The 22,858-nt window shown below is 28.7% G+C and overlaps 1 protein-coding gene across 4 annotated transcripts in view; it reads right to left on the bottom strand.

The window, feature by feature from the left end:
• The window catches only part of LOC107440397 (irregular chiasm C-roughest protein), a 441,495-nt gene that overhangs the window by 342,863 nt on the left and 75,774 nt on the right, over positions 1–22,858 (bottom strand). For all 4 annotated transcript variants that reach the window (XM_071181523.2, XM_071181525.2, XM_043046457.3 and 1 more), the window contains exon 2: positions 1,643–1,700. The gene's annotated coding sequence lies outside the window, so the exon portion shown is untranslated. The remainder of the gene's footprint in view (positions 1–1,642; positions 1,701–22,858) is intronic.

Raw genomic sequence — 22,858 nt, 5'->3', positions numbered from 1 at the left:
TAAATAATATTAGAAAATATAACAGAACTGACTTAAGCCACTACTCCAGCAAATCTCCCGAAATCGAAACTTTTTGGCAAGTCCAGACGCGTCCACCGCTGTTCTTTTTGGCGAGTCAGAACTCGCCCCATCGTCGATTCCTAGCTCATTTGTGGCAGAATTTATGGCCCCACAGTCCAGAAACTCTCAGCTTTTTCATCTCGCACGAAAGAGCTAACCAAGTCCCCTTAAAATATCGACGGATTTTCTTTTAGAGAAGGGGGCTAAAAGAAACGAGTGAAAAACCAAACAAAGTAAAACGTAAAAGAGGAGAAAAAATTTCCTTTGTTCTTTACGGTCGAGTGCTAGAAGAACTGCGGCCGCTCGAAATGATTAAAGAGAGCTTTTCGTTCACTCCTGCTAGAGTTTTGGAGGAAGAACGGAGTTTAATCTTATTGATAATGATCCGACGGATTCCTCATTTTGCCCCCACCCCCTAGAATATTAAGCGTCTTAAAGGAAACTGGTCGAGCAGGGAATTCTCTACTGACTCGAAATAAAAGAAAATGGCGAAAGGGCGATTTGGCGAAATTAAGATGGGGTTTTGCCCCTCGAATCATTCGCTTTGATTCGTTTTCAGGATGGAATGTGTCGAAGTTCCTTTTTGCAGTCAAAATAGATTAGGGAATAAGAAGGGAAAAAATCCATTAATTTAATCTCGACGTTTTAACGAAGAATTCATCCGCTAATTTGACCAAGTACTTATTGAATACTTGAAAAGGAACTCGACGGCAATTAGAACTAGATTTATTAATTCTTTGTGTCGAAAAAAATGCAAATGATTTTCTGGTGATTTATAAGGAAATTGAAGAATGTATAGAATAAATCCTGTTTTGAGTTTCTTTTTCTTACTATAAATTATTTCTTACTCTTTTATAGAAAAAAAAATCAAAGCACGTCTATGATATGGAACAAAACTATTCAAATTTAAATTTGCGTTTTTCGACTTAAAAACTTATTGTTTGTTGATTTAACTAATCTATTATCATAATACATATAGATGTGGTATATAAATAGCAAGTGTAGGCCGATAATTTAAATTTCATAAAAATACACATTGTTGACTTCACATATTGAAAAATGTATAGAATAACTTTTGTTCTGAGTTTTTTCCGTACGTGCATATTTTCTTACTCCTTAGAAAAGAAAAAAATCAAAACACGTCCATGATATGGAACAAAAGAATTCATATTTAAATTCAATTCTTCGAGTAAAAACTTTATAGTTTGTTGATTTAATTTGCCCACTATCATAATGCATACTGACGTGGTATATAAACAGTATGTATAGGCAAATAATTTCCTGAAAGCTAAGTTTTAACATAAACTTTACTTCATTTAATTATTTGTCGTTAGAAATAACAATTTAATTGGATTCGAAAATTTAAATACTTCAGTATTCTTATTATCTAATACAGTAAGATGTTAGAGATAGAAAACGGGAACAAAATAAGAAAATATTGACCAAATAAAAATACTTTTCTTTAAATCAAATATGACTAATAAAGGTTTCATAATGCTCTGGATTGTCTTTATTATCTAATTGCATGATTAAATATATTCGATGTTAAACTTGTTTGATATCAGACAACTTGAAAACTTACTTTTTAATCGAAGAACAAATTTGACTTTTCACTTCATCTGATTTCTCATTTAGAATACCTGAAATATAAAGAAACAAAACTATATGAGGAAAGAAAATTTAAATGAAACTGTCAACATTGTAGGTTCCTTTAAAAGACATAAAAAATGTTTGAAAAGTAATTATTTGCACCAGATGAAGCAATTTCATTTATTGAAATAAGTAATTTTCACTCTTAAAACGATATTGATTCATACAAAGTTAATTCTTGTTTGTCTTAAATTTGGCGTTCTCTTTTATCGAATTTAAAACCTTTTTAAAGCGGTTGAATAATATTTTCTTAGGCTTAACTTTAAATGATTTTGCATTGAGACACTGATGATAGATATCGCTTACTTATCCTATCTAATGTGAGCATTTTTCCTCTTTTGGATGCAACGATAATTGGAAAAGAATAAATACGTATTAACTTGTTTCAGATTATTCGTTTGATATATTTTAACATCATATCAATGAATTACGGATTAGATACACTAATAATAATCCAAAAATGTTATATCTGAGAGAAATATATGTACTTGGAATATCTGGGATATTATAAATCTATATAATAAAACACAGTGTTTTCCTCTGTTTAAATTAAAGCGCGATAATGACTCAAAATATTATTTTGCTTAGAAATGTGTCTCAAATAGGTTGTAAATAATCTATTATTTTCAAAAAGAGTTTTTGGGAAGTATTTGAATACTTTCGTGTCATCATTTGTCAAGTCTCATATAATGAAAAATTCATGATCAAAAAATACTGTAAAAAAATCTGAATCAAATTATAGTATTAAGTACCGGCACTGCATCCATAAAATCCATTTTTACTATAAAATACTATAACATAATTTTTACAGTAGAATTTATGTAATTAGAGTGATTTAATGGTTTTATGATAACTATTACTGAAAAATTACGGTATATCAGATTTTTTGTTTCTTAACATGTTCCGGTAAAAATGGATTTTACGGTACCGGCACCCTTTGTGCCAGTACTTTGTTCAGTAAGTTTTTTGGTGTTTTTTTCCGGTCTGGAATTTTTCATTATACCTGCATAGGGCAAAATTTACTGCGTTTTTGGTTCTATGGGAACACTAAAAAGCACAGTAATTCTTACCGAAGCGATTTGGTAGAATTAACAATAAAATATAGTTATATAATGTGCAATAAAATTTGGTGACTGTAGTAAAATATTGTAATTTTATCACGATACCTAAGATTATCGCTCAGTTCTACTTATTCTGTTAAATTAATTTTGTTACTAAATAGGTGTTGATAAGAACTATACTTATGAAAATTTGAATTTCTGGTAAAACGTTACCATACGACTGGAGAAATCAACAAATAAATGTTTAAATACTGTTTATTTTGGTTTTATTACTATTAGCTTAGCTACTGTAATTTTTTAAAGCATAGTTGAAAGGTAAAATTATGTACAGAAATTATATTTAAAGTCGTTAGGAAACAATTTCAAAAATCCAGTTCACATTTCATTGTTTCCGACATTATCAAATCATTAATTAGTAAAAACTACTTTATTACTGATGGAAAGTAGTAGAAATAATCGATACATGAGATAAAAGTTAAAGTATTCTTTGAGCTTAAAATAGTTAGAACATAGATTCTGTTTCGTCATCTAAAATAAGTCGAAAACGTGAGTAAAGCGTGACAAGTTCTATCAGAGATCCTTCAATCCTATTTCCTGGCTGATTCTTTCCTGTATTTGGCTCGATGCACAAGCTGAAAAAAATTGCGAATTACGTCAAGAAGTAAAACGAAAGAGATATCTGAACTAAAAAGAAGGATTGAGAAAGATATCCAAAAAGGATTGAGTAGAGATGAAAGACATATAAAAAAAGCATGGAAAAGGTTCCAAGTGCACGCAAACTTTTTGTAAATGTATCTTCTTGGACAAAAGAATGCAGTATTGCTTCAGGCTTACATTTCAAAAAGAAAAAAAAAATGTTACACGTTAGCAAAGGTATCTATTAATATTTGCTTTTGCTAGATCTATTTTGTAGCTGTCTTATTGCCCAACGCTTCAAATGATTTAACCCGTAAAATAGTTAAGGATTTACAACTTCATTGATGCACAACTAGAATTTATTAGAACAATATAAGATGAAAAATGATAGGTTTTAAATGAGTTTATTAATTGTAAGGAAAATGTTTATTTTGCAATTTTTTCCAAAGGTTCTGTAGGATAGCACTTATTCCTGTGCCCTTATTTAGACTGGTAAAATATATCCAATTTGAGCTACAGCAACTTTTCACAAAACAAGTGTTTTTGTCAAAACAAAAACTTGTTTTTTTTTACACCTTAAGCAAGGAATGATATAATGTTTTCGATTACTAATGTTCCGATTAAATTTGTTTTCCATTTTATTAGTTATTCTCAAACTTCACTATTTGAAAGTTGAAGATACTTTGAAAGTTCTGTGACACATTTCATGAAGCTATAAAATGTAACTGATAAGCCGTTAGAAATATTTTGGATGTATTTTTCTTAAAAAGGGCAGATAGGACCATTTTTGTTTTAACTTTTTTCGAACTTTAATTGGAATACACATTTTAATGTATATCACATTAATTAACTTTAAACAAAGGAGATAAAGTCAAATATGTTAACATGAAGAAAGCGAATTTTGGTAAAATTACCGTAAGGTATGGCAATAACATTTCTGATAAAAAAATAAACACTATTCTGGCAAATAAAACCAATAAAATAATAATGAATTTAAAAAATTCATTTGGTAATTTTTCCATTCATATAGTTTACCGGAAATTCTGGTTTTCAAAATTATCATTACTTGTTTATATTAAAAATAAAACTGAACAGTAGATTTAACTGAATAGATCTTTTCTTTATTCCCTGCTCAAAGGTATCATGATAAATTTGCCAAATTTTATAATAAAATATAAAATTATATCTATTGTTAATTTTACTAAAACCATTAACAAAGGAGCTTCGGTGAAAATTACTAAGCTTTTAGGTGTTTCCATAGAGCCAGGAACACGGCAACTTTCACCATAGTCTGGTATACTAGACCATACAGTTTTTTGTTAGTAAATAACTATTATAAATAATAATTTTTTGACTACAATTATTTACGTTGAAAGTAATTAAGCTTCATAGTTGAATAAAGAACAAGATCTAAAAATTAAATAATAATTTTTGAATCATGTATGTTATTTCTGTATATTAGATAGCACGTATGAGCAGTGACGCACAAAATACACTTCCAAAATAAACGATATCAGAATGTTTTGTCATTTGTAGGAAGTACATAAATAAACACACTATTTGACAAATACAAGTAAACAAAACACCCTTTATTAATAGAAAAATTATTTTTACATTAAGTAATATCTTATAATGACAATCCAAAAACAACAGCTTCCGCAAATTCTCGCCAAACTGGGTAGAAATGAGAAATTCTCGATGAGAAAATTATTAATCAAGCTTAAAGGACTTCAAAAAGAAGCGCCAATTTTTGGCATCTATATCTCGTCCAACTCAAGGTTTGTGTTGAGATTAATGGGATTGTGGCTTCATTAGTCAACTCTGGCTCGTCCTTACGTAAAGATATAGGCGCATTAACCAGACTTCTTAAATCTCAAGACGATTATTAATTTCCAGCCTATATTAATTATGGTGAGATGCAGGAGCCGTCAGACACCCTCCTTGGCCTGTTTATTCTCAAGATAACAGGAGATGCCTTAAGTGAAAAAAAGTAAAAATCTTTTAAGTAAGTTGTGAAAGTGAATAGTTCCCAGGTACGTTAGTTTTTTAAGTTTTTCGCGTTAAAATTATGGTTATTTTTTAAACTGATTTATTTTCAAAATGTGGTAAATGCTAAAACTCAATAGGTTGCCACTACAAAATATTAAATTTATTGGGAAAAATAAATCAATATTAATATTTTCATGATAAAAGGCTGTTTATTGTTTAAAAGTATACAGATGTTCATTTTGAATGCAAAGTATATTTCATTAAATTGGAAACTTTTACCGATTAATTTATTGCACTGAATGTATTTTATTATTTTCATAAGAAATGAGTAAGTTTATTTCCTTAAAAGGGGAGTCTGTAGGGCATATATCAATATTGCTAAAATTGACTTTTTTCGATGTACCTTTTCTAAGAAACTACTTATCAACTTAAATCTTTTTGGGGATATCTCAGATTAAATCAGTTTGCATGCAGTGATAATGTTTTTAGTGTTAACATGAATTCTTTTTGAGTTATGAAAGTTTTTTAAGAAAACATTTAAAAAAATTAAAAGTTAACAGTTCAAATTTTAAAAAAAAATTCCGCCAAAGATATGTATTAACAGTTATCACAATCACAGTGTGAACATGTATATGCAAATATTCTGTGAAAAAAAACCCGAAGTAATATCGAATTTTGATGCTGAGAAAAGGTACAATGAAAAATGTGAGTTTTGGCATTATTGACACCTGCCCTACTGCCTCCCCTTAAAAAAAATAGCGATTTCATATATGATGAATATGTACAGCATATTTCATAACATAAACGGCGATATTGTTTACACGATTGTATGTATGAATGAAAACTTGAGTTAAATTGCATGAGTACCTAAGTCGACACTGCTCCAAACTCAAGGGTTTTTATAACATAAAAATTGGCAGAATAAAACAATGCTAAAAATCTTAAACTCAAAAAAGGAGGATAAGTCATTTTGGTACGTCGGGGTTTAATAATTCCAAAGTTCATTTTTACAAATCTAAAGCAATGTTAGCTGAATTAATTTATATAGTTTTCTAGTGCCCATTCATAAATTTTTTTTCCTGCATGTTATTTTCTCCCAATACGTGATCCAAGAGTTTTCTTGTCTTCTGGATTGGGTTCAAAATTACAAGGCTACGGAGTTGAACATTAGTTGCTGTAAACCCAAAATTGGGTCGGTTGTTCAACGACGGTTCTAAAATATAAAATAAGCTGACTTCGACACATTTATTTAATAAAGTTGCACGAGTGATACTTAAAAAACACCATTAGAAAGTTAAAAAAACACCATTAGAAGTTAAAAAAACACCATTAGAAAGTACTTATCTTCATTGGTATCTATAAAAAATTGGTATAAATAATATTTTCACTGATATAATTTTTTTAATAATGGTGAAATCTTTTTTGTTTTAGAAAAAAAAATTCGCATTGTAATTTTAATTTCTGGTTAAAAATATATTTTCAACATTAACATTAAATAGAGAATAAGTATAATTAATTATTATAAAATTAAATTTAAAAATAATTTTGACATTTGTTAAAATACGCTTATGTACCTCTTTACAACATTAGATAATCTAAATAAAATATTTTTAACACATCCAAAAGATATGTTTCCTTTAAAAATTCATTTTCCTTGACCAACACATAACACGTTTCAAACATAAGTAAATTTTAGTACGAACTTTAAGAGCTGCATCTATTAGAACAGCGTGATTCCGTGTAATATGCTTAGAAATGAACAACTTAGAACTAATATGACCGATACATCGGTGACGTTTAAACTCCCAACAGAGAGTGCCTCATTAATTAAGAAGGTGCCTTTCTCAGATGCGATCGTATATGCATTCATCTCTTACTCCCTCCGAAACGAGAACAGACCACGCCATTTTGGAATTAGTATAAGAGGAAAAATGAGCACTGATCCTATGGTTGCATTCTTTTATTGTTTAAAGATAGTGCAAACTTTTCTGGATATTTCGTTAAGCAATAAGAAAACGTAAACTTTAATTCATATTTCCTGAATAATAATTGCGTTAAGCATTAAGAAAGTGTAAGCTTTAATTCATATTTCCGGAATAATACTTGAACTAAGCATGAAGAATGTGTAAAATTTAATTCATATTGTCTGAATAATAATTGCGCTAAGCATTAAGACAGTGTAAACTTTAATTCATATTTCCTGAATAATACTTGCTTCAAGCATGAAAAATGTGTAAACATTAATTCGTATTTTTTTAATTTAAAAAATAAGCATTTAGTTAAGCATTAAGCATTTAAAAAATAGTGATTTCAAAATATTTACAGGGTAAAATATTCAAAATGAGGCACTCTTTTAAAAATTAGATTACAAAAAATTTATCATAGTTTATTTTTATTGTATCGAATTCATATGAGACCAGTTTTTGGAGATTAGATAAATTTGTACAACTCAAAAGCACAGCAGTGTTATTTCAAAAAAAAAAAAAATTAAATATTCTGCAAAATCTAAAAAGGTGTCAGTTTCTCAGTGCAATATGCAAGTAAATAATTCCTACTTTACATTGCAGCGTAAAAATAATTTAATTGCCTGCTATGTGTATCAAATCTAACAGTAAGAGTAAATTTAAGTGTTGGTTAATAACTAAAATGGGGGCGAATACCACTACTAGTGTAAAAATCGATTCTTGGGGCAATGAAGCACTTAGTAGTACACCACTTTGGAGTGTAGTACTTGTCACCACATTAACTCTAGAAAATCACCTCTAATTACAAAATTTCTATGAGCATAATAAAACTTAAAAATTCAAATAATTAATGCATCAAGCATTAAGTTAAATACTTTAAACAAAAAACCTAAAAATTATTTTCTATTTTCAGCTGAGGTATGGAAAACCTGACTAGCTACGTAAGACTTATAGACTGCAAGTTGCAAAGCAATAAAAAACTCCAATTATTGTTTCGTAATGAAAGATTATCTAATGAGCCTATAAAGAAGTCTTCATTTTTTTAATGACAATAGGAATCAAATACATAATTGTGATGAAAGATAAAACTCATAAAAACACATCAATGTCAAATACGCTGAATTAATTAAATATCAAAATAATTTTCATTAGCTTAAACGACATGAAAGACATATCATTAAAAATGGGTATTTTTTAGATAGGTTTTGCAAGCAATGGACTTACAGAGCTGCAAGCAACTCGAAAGAGGCTAATATTGGGGAAAAATGAGTTCAAAGACGTGAAAGAACTTATAAATAAGTCATAGCATCATATAACAAGGGGAAAGAGCAGCTAGTTTGGACGAGAAATAAATGAAATATGACCATGAAGAAAGAGTTTCAGCCTTATTTCCATCCAATTTAAAAGAGGAATGGATACCAATTCTTTACAGGAGAGCGAAATTGTTGAACAGTTTCAACCATTTTTCTTAGTGAAAATGACTGATAAAACCTATTCTATTATTTTCCAAGAATTTTCCAATGATAAAATAATATATATTTTTTATTAATATTGTAAATAAAGCAGTTTGAATTTGAAGTCATGAGCAATTTATGTTGTTTCTATGAATGTAATGCCTTTGAAATACCAGAATATTGAGGGCTAAGACGTTGTTTTGACTGGTTAGAGACATTCAGAAAAAAAACACTTAATTATGTCTATGGAAAAGTTATAGCATTGTTTCTTTATGACATTAATTTGGCTAGTTTGGTAATTTTAAGTCTGGGAGAAAGTTGATGGCTAAATGGAGAAAAAAATTATGGTAAAATTACTATACCATATGGTAATGACATTTCCGGTACAAAACGTATTATTCTGGCTAATAAAATCAAAATTCACTTTATTTAAACCATTCATTTAATAAGTTTTCGGTTCAAATGGTAATGATTTTTTCGAAAATTATAGTTCTTATTAAACAGGTAGTACAAAATACAAAATTGAAAACAAATTTACAGCAAAAATGGTTTTTAAGCCATGCTTTCAGGAATCCTGATAAATAGCCCTAACTTTACCCCTTTATCACATATTAAAAAAATCATATTTTATAGCTAATTTTGCTTAAATCATTTTCAAAGAGCTTAGGTAAATATTACCGAGCTTTTTCGTGTTTACATAAGGCCAGAAACACGTTAAAGTTTACCATATTCTGGTAGTTTTGAGCATATTTTTTTAGAATAGGAAATAAATTTAACATATTATAGACATTCGAGTTTAAAAAGAGAATGAATAATTATTTTTTAAGAAATTTATTGGTATTATTCCCTTAAGTCTGTAAATGTGAGATCAGTTATGCTATTTCATTGAAGGATCCGCATTGGACATAATAGAATGTTGATGGTCGAGAAAAGATTTCGACATTTCATCTACATTAAGAATGAAAATAGTAACGAATAGTTATATTTTTTTAAAAATAAACCAGCGATATTTCTTTATTTGGTAATGGAAGAAAAGTTCTTTAGTAATTAATATCAGCATAAATCGATTAGATTTAATTAAATCAATAGTGGCACTTCTACTTCAACTGAGATACTAATTTCGGATACTACTAGTTCAGTAAATGTTACAAATCATCACTGTAATTTACTGGATAGCATAGAGGCAAAAAGTGCCAATTTGTGATAACTAAAAAGTAAATTTACTATTTTTTACTCATTTTTGATTAAAGAAAACATAGATATGACAAAATATTATCACTCAGAGGGTAACGAGGGATTATGAATCATTTGTGTATGTTTACGTGCTTACTAACGTTACGTTTACAGGTATTAAAAACATTGAAATTTGCATAAATATTTTAAACATATTTCATATCAGACATATTATCAGATTTTATTTTTATAAGTTATATATATAAGTTTTTTTATTGTTTTTTTTTCTTCTCCTTTTTTTAATTTTTCATGAATTTATATGTAAGTAGAAGCTTACATTTAGAATTAAGTACATTTTTAGTTAACTTAGATAACTGTTCATATTAAATTGTTTGATTCTAATCAAAATGTGGTATTGTTTATTTCAAAAAACAACATCTACTACCCAAAGAAAAAGTTTTATAAAAAATAAGTAAATAAAATAAATAAATAAACAAATGTAATGATAGATCAAAAAAAGCTACAAAAGAATACAAGATATCATTATTCAAACTAGATGCAAATAAATTCTTGATCTATTTTGTCTTAATTCAATGACAACATTGGGAAACAAGCACGAAAACACAGCTCATACTTGTTTTTGAAACTCCCGTTACTTTTTTTTGGAAAAAAGTTCACAGAGATCAAAACTCCTAAAACAATGACAATACTCTAGGAAATATCATGAGTATTTATGTCACGAAATTTGCGGAGAATTGAATTTAATATCGAGAGTTATCACATTTTGCGTAGTTTGAAAATACATTCGAGAGAAAAGTACAGCAACATAAATATCCTAAATTTGCATAAAAGTGGTTCTGGGGGTTATTTTTTTAATGTAACGGGAAACTAGTTTTCTTTTAGTCATAAATGCACGAACAATGTGAAATATTTTCTAGCAAATTGGTTATTGAGATGTGTGAAGAGTAATTTCGTATGGAAATAAGATTTTAGACAGGGTTTTATTCTTACTTAATAATAACATTTGTATTTGTTTATGGAACTAAACAACGCACATGTTTCACGATTTCAAAAAATAACAGATAAGCGAGTTAGGACATTATTTAGAATAATGTTATATTTCGTATCCCTTTTCTTGTTTTGTTTTGTAGCTATAAATATATTATGAAACATTACAACTCTGTAAAAAAAGAATACTCAAATATCTAGAAACTTTCCTTGTTTTTGACGAAACCGCTTCCTTGTATATGCTCTGAGCAAATATTACGTCAAAGTAACGAAATGACTATTGCCATTTCTTCGAGGTGTTTGAAAAGTATAAAAAATGTTAAGTAATCTGCAAAAACACAATCTGCTACTGCATATATATTAGTTACGAGCAAGGATAGGTTGCGAAAATAAGTCAGTTTGACGCTATTTCCGTTTTCATCGTTCAATTAAACAAAATCATTTAACCTCTTCAGTTTATGAGTGAATGAAGTACGTTAAATATTATTTGATTAAGTGGAACGTAAGAAACATTTTGAGTAATCAGTAGAATAATTGTAAGTAATCAATAATCTGCTGCTACATTTGTGTCAGTTACGAGCAAGAAAATGTTGCGAAAATAGTTTAGTTTAGCGCTTTGAAAAGGGATTATATCCGTTTTGTATCTCCTTTATCCTTCAATTAAAATAAAATCATTTTAACCCTCCAATTAAAACACACCCTAAAAAGCCATTGTCAATTTTATCTTGTCACAATTTTGCAATATTTTCAACTAAAAAAGTTAATTTCTGTTAATTCCCCATTACTTTATCAAACAATCCCACTTATCGCTACAGCAATCTCTCATTCGTTTGCATTAAAATATAATAAGCAAAATCTATTAAAAATCCATAGAATCCAAGGTCAATGAACTGCGCACCTTACATTGGTCAGAATGTACATTACATTTATCAAGTGATGGTGGGGTTTAAAATGGGAGTTCCTATCAGACCTCTAGGACCTCAGAAATAGTAGATAAGACATAGAGTTGATACTCCACCCAAACTCTGCAGACATTCTCTTTAAATAACATAGTAAGGCGCGAATCACCAATAGGCCTTGTCCCTAGCCACTGCTTTTAATCTTATTGAATCATTTGTTTGGTTAGATAACCCAATGTTCCTTTACGAACGGCATTTAACTTCAAAATCCTTAACGAGATCTTGAAAGACAATGGGATTAGGAGATTACGTTTTTTTTCTCTATCTTTTATATCTTGTTTTATATCTCACGCATTTTGATGGCATTATCTTAATAAATATATTTTGATCTTAAATCTCGTAAGGGTAGAAAAAAAAACATAATGAAATCTTATATTGCTTAGAAAGAAATGTGAGTCTATAGAAAAAGCGTCTTTCGTGTAATAAGTACTCTCCAACATTTAATTTAGAATTCCTTGAATTTTGGAAAAATGTGTTGCAATTAAAGTAAAAAAAAGAACGTTACAAAATTGGTTTTTATTTTATGAGTAGAAGACTGTTTAATGATGAAAGTTCTTTTTCAAATATTATGTAATCAGATAAGGGTTTAAAAGTAAGTAGATCCGGAAAAAAGTTTTACATAAAACAAGATTTTTTTTAAATTTAGTTGTAGGATTTATTTTAGAAATTAGTATATTGCCATAAAAAAAAAAACTAGCGAAAGATTTAAAATGTTTTAGATATAGGCATAGCTTTATAAAATGAAATATTCTGAAACCTAGATTTCTATTTGCAAATGATTATTTATGTGTAATTATCTTTTTTTGAGTTATTCACATATTTCTTTGTTGAAATAAGAATAATAGAATCATTTACACATAATTTTATGTCTTCAGTAACAAAATTCCCTTAATTTCTATTAATGCGAATTTTAAAAAAAAAATTGGGGCCGGGATAGCCTGGTCGGTAGGGCGCTGGGCCCATGTTTGAGAGTTTATGGGTTCGAACCCCTCCGGCCGAAGACTCCCCGTGTAGTAAATGGTGACTGATACACGTTAAATCTGTCGAGTCTCAAAGTCCTCCATGTTCCCATAACAAATCAATACCTCTGGGAGTACTGGATTGGAGATCGATTGTTCTCTGATTCAGGTCAAAATTACGATCTGTGGATGAATGAATGGATGTATGAATGAGTCCGCCCTATAAAACAGGCTGTGACGCGTGTGTGAAGACGAAATCTTGGCCATAGGATGGCGGAACTGGAAAAGAAAGAAACGCACACTCTGCCTTAAATTTGCTCGGTTTCACCAAGCAGACTTGCCCGTGTGGCAAGTGGCATTAGAAACAACACAACAACAACAACAACAAAAATAGATCTTTAATACGAATCGCAATCGTCACCATGACGTAATAAAAACATTCATTTCTGCAATTTACAAATGAGTTATGTATTATGCTATAGAAATATTTCTAATTCAAAACTTTAACTTTTTTGAAGAGTTCTGCTTGAGAAAATTACACCAGATTACAAATGCATATATTTATTTCAGAGTTCAAATAATAGCCGAGTTGAGATGTATTGTATAATCCCCTTGTGAAAATACCTCGATTCTTCTCCATGGAAGTAAATGAACGCTTATTTGAACCCAAAGACGACACCATATATATTTATTAACCTGGTGAGTGATTCATTGTACAGTTTTATACTATATTGTTGGTATAATGCGTTCTGAAGTTATACTCCAGGGTATAATTCCAAGAGTAATTATCTATGGCGCAAGTTACAACAGAAATTACTTTGTGATCCCAAATCCAGAAAAGATTCCACAACTGCCTGCGATGTGAAATATAATTCTTTTCTTTATGTTGAGATAAAATGCAACATTATTATTCAATTATAGGATCATATACGTTAGTTATTAATTCAAAAGATGATATTATCAATTATTTGTTGCGAAAAGCATTGCATCAAGATAACGATGAAATAATCAAATAAGTTGAAGCAATTTGTTGTCATTTTTTAGGAGTTAGTCTATAAGTAAAGTTAAAGGTGAACCAATAATGGTTTATTAATTCATTTATAAAATGGGTGAAACGGAAAAACAGCGAGGAAAAAAACAGTTGCTAAGAGACATTCAAGAATTATAATTACCCATTATACGGCACTACAGTTTTTAAAAATTTTTAACAAGAAAATATTTAAGACTTAAAAAAGTTGCAACAAACATATGAGTCACGGCATACTTTTTTCCTCTCTCAGAATCTCCTTTTTTGAGTTTAAATTGTTTTTAAGACATAAAAGTTTAAAAAAATGTAATACGAACAACAACAAAATAAACGTGACAACCATATTACAGTTTAAAATTATTCAATGAATGAAAATCACATGACGCATGAAATCACATTAAACTCACTAAAATGAAACTGAAAAAAATCAGTAAAAGTCACATGCAGTGCCATCAGTGGGGAAAGTTTTGAAGTAAATCCAGGAACTCAGGAATGGAAATGTTTATATCCTGTTACATGAATTTGCTGCAAGAGTGATTTTTTAAACCTTCACTGTTTATAAAATCAATGATATATGAAATCTATGACACAATAGACATGAAATCCATGTGTACTATTAAAAAACATTCTTATGAACAACAGAATGAATTACGTTTCAAAAAGATTAATCACTGGACCAATCAAAAGAGATGTCAAAGATATTCTCCGTCATCAGTTACGGAATCTGGTAAAACTCTGTATGAAAACAGTCATAGGTATTATTTACGTAACGGATGTTTGAAGGTAATTCACAGAGACCCAATAATACAACGGTTGTATTTAAAAATAGATAAGTATAATTCTTTTCAAGAATTATCAAACAGTAGAATGAGCAAGAATGAGCAAACCTTTGCCGAACAGTAATTATCGATTGGTAAATAATAACAATCTGTTAAGAAGAGAAAACAATGAATACTACCAAATAAAAAACACTTTTATCACACACTTTTATGTTGATCAAAAGAGATGTCAAAGGTATTCTCCATCATCAGTTACGGAATCTGGTAAAACTCTGTATGAAAACAGTCATAGGTATTATTTACGTAACGGATGTTTGAAGGTAATTCACAGAGACCCAATAATACAACGGTTGTATTTAAAAATAGATAAGTATAATTCTTTTCAAGAATTATCAAACAGTAGAATGAGCAAGAATGAGCAAACCTTTGCCGAACAGTAATTATCGATTGGTAAATAATAACAATCTGTTAAGAAGAGAAAACAATGAATACTACCAAATAAAAAACACTTTTATCACACACTTTTATGTTGATCAAAAGAGATGTCAAAGGTATTCTCCATCATCAGTTACGGAATCTGGTAAAACTCTGTATGAAAACAGTCATAGGTATTATTTACGTAACGGATGTTTGAAGGTAATTCACAGAGACCCAATAATACAACGGTTGTATTTAAAAATAGATAAGTATAATTCTTTTCAAGAATTATCAAACAGTAGAATGAGCAAGAATGAGCAAACCTTTGCCGAACAGTAATTATCGATTGGTAAATAATAACAATCTGTTAAGAAGAGAAAACAATGAATACTACCAAATAAAAAACACTTTTATCACACACTTTTATGTTGATCAAAAGAGATGTCAAAGGTATTCTCCATCATCAGTTACGGAATCTGGTAAAACTCTGTATGAAAACAGTCATAGTATTATTTACGTAACGGATGTTTGAAGGTAATTCACAGAGAGACAATAATACAACGGTTGTATTTAAAAATAGATAAGTATAATTCTTTTCAAGAATTATCAAACAGTAGAATGAGCAAGAATGAGCAAACCTTTGCCGAACAGTAATTATCGATTGGTAAATAATAACAATCTGTTAAGAAGAGAAAACAATGAATACTACCAAATAAAAAACACTTTTATCACACACTTTTATGTTGATCAAAAGAGATGTCAAAGGTATTCTCCATCATCAGTTACGGAATCTGGTAAAACTCTGTATGAAAACAGTCATAGGTATTATTTACGTAACGGATGTTTGAAGGTAATTCACAGAGACCCAATAATACAACGGTTGTATTTAAAAATAGATAAGTATAATTCTTTTCAAGAATTATCAAACAGTAGAATGAGCAAGAATGAGCAAACCTTTGCCGAACAGTAATTATCGATTGGTAAATAATAACAATCTGTTAAGAAGAGAAAACAATGAATTCTACCAAATAAAAAACACTTTTATCACACACTTTTATGTTGATCAAAAGAGATGTCAAAGGTATTCTCCATCATCAGTTACGGAATCTGGTAAAACTCTGTATGAAAACAGTCATAGGTATTATTTACGTAACGGATGTTTGAAGGTAATTCACAGAGACCCAATAATACAACGGTTGTATTTAAAAATAGATAAGTATAATTCTTTTCAAGAATTATCAAACAGTAGAATGAGCAAGAATGAGCAAACCTTTGCCGAACAGTAATTATCGATTGGTAAATAATAACAATCTGTTAAGAAGAGAAAACAATGAATTCTACCAAATAAAAAACACTTTTATCACACACTTTTATGTTGATCAAAAGAGATGTCAAAGGTATTCTCCATCATCAGTTACGGAATCTGGTAAAACTCTGTATGAAAACAGTCATAGGTATTATTTACGTAACGGATGTTTGAAGGTAATTCACAGAGATCCAATAATGCAATGGTTGTATTTAAAAATAGATATGTATAATTTTTTTCAAGAATTATCAAACAGTAGAATGAGCAAACCTTTGCCGAACAGTAATTATCGATTGGTAAATAATAACAAACTGTTAAGAAAAAAAAACAATGAATACTACCAAATAAAAAACACTTTTATCAGAATGAATTTTGTTTTAAAATGAATAATAACTAGACAGATCAGAATAGATGTCAATGACATTCTTCATCAGTAACGAAATCTGTAGAAATTTTGTATGAAAAAGCCATAAGTATGATATATGTAACTGGTGTATGAAGAAAATTCAGAGACACCCAATTAAACAATGGTTTTAATAACCGTAATAAGCAACCGTTACTGTCGTGTTTAAAATTGGCAAAGTAACATTTATATTTTTTCAAGACTGATTCAACAGTGGTAACTAAGCAAACAAACCTTTGCTGAACCGTAATTGCTGATTAGTAAATAATAACATCAATACGTTAAGAAATGAAAACAATGAGTACTATCAAAAACCACTTTTATCGGAATGAATTTCGTTTCAAAAAGAATAATAACTGGACCGGCCAGAATAGAAGTCAAAGACATTCTTCATCAGTAACGGAAGCTGGGGAAATTCTGTATGAAAGCTGCCATAGGTATGATTTATGTAACGGATGTATGAAGATGATTCAGAAGGAAAAACCCAATAAAACAACGGTCATATTTTCTTTCTACAACAGAAAGGGATCTGAAGGAAAACACATCACGGGCTCTTACATCAAGGCCTGTCACATTGCAAGTGTTTACGATGAACCAGGCCTTTTTCAGTACCAAAAGGGATGCTCTGCTCTTGAGCTTCTTTTTCGGGATGGATAGCATCCAGCTAGTGCTCCCGATCCTCAATCATTATTCATCCTTTTCTAGATGAAAGCCACGATAATGGCTAGACTATCGCTGGTGGAAGAAAAGTAGAATCTTTGCTTTTTTTCCTTTTTCGTTATTCTTCGCATTGAGTTATTTTTCTTTTCTTTTTCTCTTTTTGTTATTCTCGGTCTCTTTTGGTGAAAAAAAAAGTGGCGAGGTGGTGATGGGGAGAGTTATAATCTTTAATCTCTCGCCAAAGTCGAGATCACGTCTGGAAGGTTGGCGACGGTAGCGGGGGACTCATGAAATTAAATCGACGCTGATTAGATTAGGATGAAGATTGGCAATTCTTTACCAAAGAAATGTCACTCTGGAGAGATTTACTCATTTATTAGTTCCTTTTTCATTTACTTTTTTGGTGTTCTGGCGTAGAATTGAATACGATATATGACGTTAAATCTAGACTATGATAAGAATTAAATTGAATTAAATAGATTTCTTTTCAGGTAAGTATCAACTTTATGCCTGTTATTGCAAGGGAGTCAAGTAAAAATGAAATTTTAAAACTCAGAAGAGAAGTAAATTTAAATATTTATTTCTCATTTAAGCAATCTTAAATTATATATGATATTTATCATTCTGATATATTTTGTACCAATTTATAAAATATAAAGTTACTTATCTTTTTAATTGTTTCTTACTGAATTTTCCTCGTATTTTAGTTTTATTTTTAAAGTAAGCACTTGTGTACTTTCGTTAAAATCATTTGATTTTAGTAGCTACCAAAATAAAACAAACTTTTAATTAATAAATCAATAAAAAGGATAATAAATGGAATTGAATGAGCATTCATAACATAACAGGCTGAAACTTAATTAATTTATATCAACTAATTAAATAATTTATATCAACATATGTTTTCTAATAATTTTTACTATGATATTATTGTAGTAATGTGTGATCAACAAATTGCAAATCAACGCATACATATAAGAAGATTTAATTCATTGTTTAATTATTTGCAATCAATTTCCTTCATAAATAATAGTATTATTTTAAAAACAGGTAATAACATTCGCTAATAAATAGCAATAATATTTAAAAAATTAACCCATATTTAAGTTTAATGCTAACTATAACAATAACAGTGAAATTGAAATAAATAAATGGAAATTCAACAATTACCTAAAGAAAGTGAATTTAATTTAATTCATAAACGTGGCTTTGAACAATTAATAAAGTACATAGTGTTTTAAATTAATAGAAATAACACGATCAAGTTAGAAAAATAAGCAAGCACTATTTTTATAAAAACGAAAATTATTTATATCGAAAATAATTAAAAACAAAACTTAATTAACAGCAAAAATTAATTAAAAACAAAATTAATTGAAAACAAAATTAAATAAAAACAAAATTAATTAAAAACGAAATTAATTAAAGACAAAATTGATTTAAAAAATAACAATTAAAGTTGTTTGTATGACTTAACTAACATATACAGCTTAACTATCCAAAATTAATGCTCGATGTACATTGGTAGATATAAATATCCTGTGAAACAAAACTCAAAAGTTAACCGCTACCATCCAACAAAAAAGCCATCATCGATTGTAAAGGTTTCGGAGAAATAATTTTTTTTTTCAGTTACGCTTTCAAGAAATAAAAGAAAAAAAATATTGCTTTTCAAATTGTTATCACACAGAAGGCGAGGGCAATTTTTTTCCAAATTTATATATAAGCTTGATATAAAAATAAAATAAAAAAATACACCTTTCCGTAAAGCTCCAGAAATAAAAGTCGATCCATCAAATTTCTGACAACCTTATGATTCGGAATTCATCTCACTCACTCAAAATGTGCACGCGATTCATACAAAATACATGGGCTCGTCAGATTTTCCTTTGGGAAGAATGGAGCATAAATAAAAGAAGAGTAGGCTATATTCATTCAGCTAAACATTTTGATTGTCGACAACATAGGTTCAGCAATAAAGATATTTGACTCGTTGGAAAAGTGTTTACCGGGGATGATGTGATCGCGAAGTTAATTTGAGTTGACGTTTTCATTGAATGATTGACTGCGATGTGATTTTTTTTCAACTAGATATTTATATGCTGGACGTATGTTTACGTAAAAGCCCCTGCTGCACCGTTAAATATAAAACTAGATAAATGATAAGTTCCTGTTTAATATGAAAAGGAATTTTTATAGTGCATGCATTATAAAAATATGTATATGATTTGTATTCAATTTTTTTTAATTATAATTGTGTCTATCTTATAACTAAAGGATCCGTATAAAATTAGATAAATTATAAGATTTATTTTAAAAGAAAACAAACACCAACAATGCACATTTATTAAAAATATGTATTTGATTTGTATTCAGTTTATTTTTCCTTGCAAGTGCATTTATTTCATCTATGCTTTTTCTAAAAATAAATTTAAAAATATGTAAGTTATAAGTTTTGCTTTAAATGAAAACGAACATTTACGATGCAAGTATTTTTTAAAAAAAAAGTTTTGATTTAGATAATTACGTTCACCTTTTAAATGTTAAAGTCACAAAATTATAATGGTAATTCGTTTTTGCAAAAAACTTGCTAAAGTTTTATGCAAAAATTTGTTAAAAAGAAACCATTTTTTGTAAAAGAAAATGAGAGAGGCTTAGACAATGGATTCTAAATAATACAATTAGCTGTAAATATGACTTTTTCTCAAAGATAGTGAAAGTCACTGAAAAGTCATTAAAAAAAAACTTAAATTTTAATTTTCCCTAAATATAGGAACATAAATTGGAAATATAAATTATTTTATACAAATCTAAAAATTATTTTCTCCTGATCAAAATTGAACATTACTCGCCGAAAAAATATGATTGGTTTTACAAAGCGAATGGCAGGAAACATATCATTACGTATTGATCACGAGGAAATATCATTATTACTCGATTTGGAAACAAAAGATCGTGTCTACACGATACTATATATCAGTAATAAGCTATCTGTTACCACCCGCGTTTTAGGCCAATTTGGCGACGATTTATGTAACGGTTTGTTAATTGTTTACGGCGATTGCGCCGAAGAGTTAGTTGCAATACATATTCCAGTTAATGGATGTAACGGTTGGTAGTTTGAAATGGACCACACTGAAAGATATTCATTACAAAACTAGATTCAAAAGATATTTTTAATTACTGAGAGGAGAAAAAAACATTCTTAGATAGGAGATAAAAGTAAAAGTTTAAATCTTTTCTTTTAATACAATATCTTCGCTATTGTGATTGTGGTTCGAGTAAATTGCATTTCTCAGCAATTATAATTGAAATTGTAATATAGGAAATTCAAAATATTTTATTCTTTTAATTCGGTGGTGTTTAATTGTGAACGATATTTCTCTATAAAGCAAAGTTTCGTAAAAAAAAGTTTTAGATTTTTTTAAAAATATTTTTTTGAAACATTTATCTTTGAATAGAAAATGTATGGAAATTATTACACGCTCACATGAAAATTTTAATAAATAAAATATATGTACTCAACTCTTACGTTAAAAAAGTAACTTTTTGGTTCCATTAGCAGACTTCAAGAGAATTTCGTGAACTATACAAACCTAAACCTACTTCTAAAAATATAATATATCATATTAAAATTCATTTCAAAAATTTGTTATTTAAATTATAGGTTATTTAAATGCTTTGAAATGAAAAATAAATTATTGAGTTATTTTATTTGTACAGCGAATTTATTCAAAAACGAATCAGATACACAATTCTAAATGTTATGGATTATTTTAAATATCCTTACTGAATTATATTTGCATTAGATTATTGATATCAAATTAAAGGTGCTTTTTAAACATACATGCTTTTGTCACATTATAAGATAAATATTATTTTATATGTTTACTTAAGACGCAGTTTTTAAGGCTAATCTAAAAACATTCTTTAAAAAATATGTAAAAAAAATTCATTGTTAATTTACCAAAATAAGTATCAACATTGTTAATTTGAGAAAAAAATTCGGTTAAAAGTAGCGACATTCAGAGTGCCCATATATTTTACCATGAAATAAATTTTTACGGTATGGAACCAGTTTACGGAAGAAAATTTGATCTACCGTAATTTTATCAATATTATTTACTACATTACTGTAATTAAATTTATATTACTGAAAAAATTCTAGCATTAAATTTACAGAAAAAAAGGGATTTCATAGAAGCAATACTCAGGGTGCGAAGTACCTGTAGAATTCTTTACTGAATATAATACATAATTATTTTTAGAATTCGATCTCAATTTAAAATTTTATATTTAAAATAACACGGTGTTTGGTAACTGTAAAGAAGTTCAAACAATACTCAGAAATTCAATGACAATTTAAAATAAAGTGTAATTTTATAGTTCTGATTGGGATAATGTAATTCGTGGTAATTATTTCTTTAAATGTTTGCATGATCTTGTGATTCTCCTCATGTTTAATCAAGATCCTCATGTTTAACGGACAATAACATCAGGATATCCATTATTATATTAAATTAGCGTTCCAATTTAAAAAAGAAAATCTATTTATCAGCATAAAATATTATATAATCTGGCAATAAAAAATAAACTCTTAGTGATGTTAAGTTCGTAAATTCGAAAGTGTTCGTATGCGTTTAGATCATCGATTTTCTTTTCAACTAGAATCGTCATCGATGTACCCAGACAGGAAACGGAATTACTTGAACGAATGGATATTGCTGGCTGTATCGATTGAATCAAGGGAATTGGTATATCGTTTTCTTTACTAAACGAAAAGCACGAAAAAAGTAGAAAGGGCAATGGGAAAAATATAAATCTATAGGTCTCGGAGTAAAAAAAAGAGAGTTGTTATTTTAAAAGTTGAGCCCTTATATTTTTGTAATCTTTTTATTTCTGCGGTTATTGGCTAAACTAGTAGTTTTTTCGCTCAAATTTCCTTTTATTGACTTACCGACTCAATGGCTGTTTTTAAATCTTTGATAGGGCGATAAGAAATAAAACACTCTCTTTTGTAAAGAGTTTTTAAACTATTATCCATTCATTGTAAGAAAACATTTATTATTATTTTTTAAAAGCAGTTAAATATAAAGTTCAATGACAAGAGAGTCGGATTCAACTATTATTTTTAATACGGTTTTGATTTTCGAGAATAAAATGATTGAAATTTATGATGCATTCTGCAATCTATTGAATCTAACTCACGGTAATCTTTCATTCGATTATAACTCATATGCATACTGTATTAGCAAGTAATAAAAGGGTGTTAAATTTTAAACACTGAAGTAAAAAATAAAATTGACTAATCGACCGAATGGAGGCTTTTCCAACATTAATAAAGCTATAAAAA

Source organism: Parasteatoda tepidariorum, chromosome 8, assembly GCF_982258835.1.
Source record: "Parasteatoda tepidariorum strain Cologne lab strain chromosome 8, Ptep-v5.0, whole genome shotgun sequence".
Taxonomy (NCBI): domain Eukaryota; kingdom Metazoa; phylum Arthropoda; class Arachnida; order Araneae; family Theridiidae; genus Parasteatoda; species Parasteatoda tepidariorum.
This window is presented reverse-complemented; position numbering and strand designations above follow the sequence as displayed.